This window comes from Aplysia californica, unplaced genomic scaffold (genome assembly GCF_000002075.1).
Source record: "Aplysia californica isolate F4 #8 unplaced genomic scaffold, AplCal3.0 scaffold00015, whole genome shotgun sequence".
NCBI classification, from domain to species: Eukaryota; Metazoa; Mollusca; class Gastropoda; order Aplysiida; family Aplysiidae; genus Aplysia; species Aplysia californica.
Genome location: NW_004797285.1, coordinates 1,062,881 through 1,064,311, shown reverse-complemented (window position 1 = coordinate 1,064,311; position 1,431 = coordinate 1,062,881). Strand labels below are relative to the sequence as shown.

The 1,431-nt window shown below is 40.9% G+C and overlaps 1 protein-coding gene across 1 annotated transcript in view; it reads left to right on the top strand.

Annotated features, from left to right (window-relative positions):
- Positions 1 to 1,431, top strand: part of LOC101861094 — a 41,461-nt gene that overhangs the window by 19,398 nt on the left and 20,632 nt on the right. The gene's annotated exons all lie outside the window — the stretch shown is intronic.

Sequence of the window (1,431 nt, the reverse complement as noted above, 5' to 3'; positions counted from 1 at the left end):
AGAGAGAGAGAGAGAGAGAGAGAGAGAGAGAGAGAGAGAGAGAGAGAGAGATATTGACGAAATCAGACAGACGGACAGACAGGCAGGCAAACAGGCAGACAGATAGATAGAAAGTCACAAAGTCAGAAATTCAGACAGGGAGAGACAGACAGTCAGACAGACCGATAGACAGAGATTAAATATTCAAAATAAGAGGAATATCCAATATCCAGGGGGTGGACGAGAAGAAAGACAAAGAAAGAAGAACAAAAGTAGTTAAAAATAGAGGAGTACAGAACAGTGGGAGGCTGATGTCAGAAGTGAGTGGAGGATGGGCTAGACGGTCGGCTCCCCCAGCCCGAGCCGAGACTACGTGAATGTCGGAGTGGTCTCGGACAAGAGCTAATCTGACCCAGACAGTGGAAATGTTTAGGGCCATCAGCTGTGAATGAAATCTAGCGCTGTTGGGGCCAGGGGAGCCAGGTATCCTTAACCATCAGCATCCTCCTTGATTTATGACCCGCCGTACACACCAGATTGGGCGGATACAAGGGCCAGTGACATGTTAAAGCAAAACAACAGAAATAAATGAATAGAACTGTGATGGAAACAGGTATTTCTTTTCCTTGATAAAATCAGCAGTGACCTGTCACGCTTGAAAAGAAGCAGCCCAGAGATAAGAAATATTGGCCACCTCTGAGAGCTGTTTAAGACATGAGTGGAGAATCTTGTGGTGCTTACATTCTACTTCCACTCCAAGTACGAATCTCTAAACTGTAGATTGTATAAACAGCCTCTGTTTGAATGTATTTCTATTTGAAACTAAACGAAACGAAACGGCACACGATCCTGAAATGTCAAAACTCACTTTCTGTTCAGTAACGAGAACATTTTAAAAAAATGCTGTAACACTATCCCTTGTTGGCAGGTGCATTATAGGCTAAGTTCTTTTCGAGACTTTAAAACTTTGAGGATTTAAACTCTTTTAAAATTAGGAAAATAAACCTTAAAAAACCCACCAAGAGAACCCGCCCCTCAAACCATGCACCATTGATCCGAACTCTCTACGAGTTTTTACTTTAGTCCAATGAATACATACGTTTTCAAACTACTATGGTGCTATTATGGGAGGGATTGGTAATTCAAAACACTCAATATTTTCTCTTTTGCTTTGACTGCTGAAACCGGCTTCTCACTTCAGCCGTCTTACCAGCGGAAATTTTGTTCATATAGAAACATACGTGCATACCTACCTTCTCAAAATGCAAGTCATCCAAAATTCATAGTTTTGTGTCTGTCTTGATATTTATTCCTTTTAGGAAAGTCTGAAAATGTGTATTCTGTTCAAGAAGCTCTACTTCTTATTGATGTCACGCCCGAGGGAGAAAAACAGAGAAAGATAGATAGATAGATAGATAGATAGATAGATAGATAGATAGATAGATAGATAGA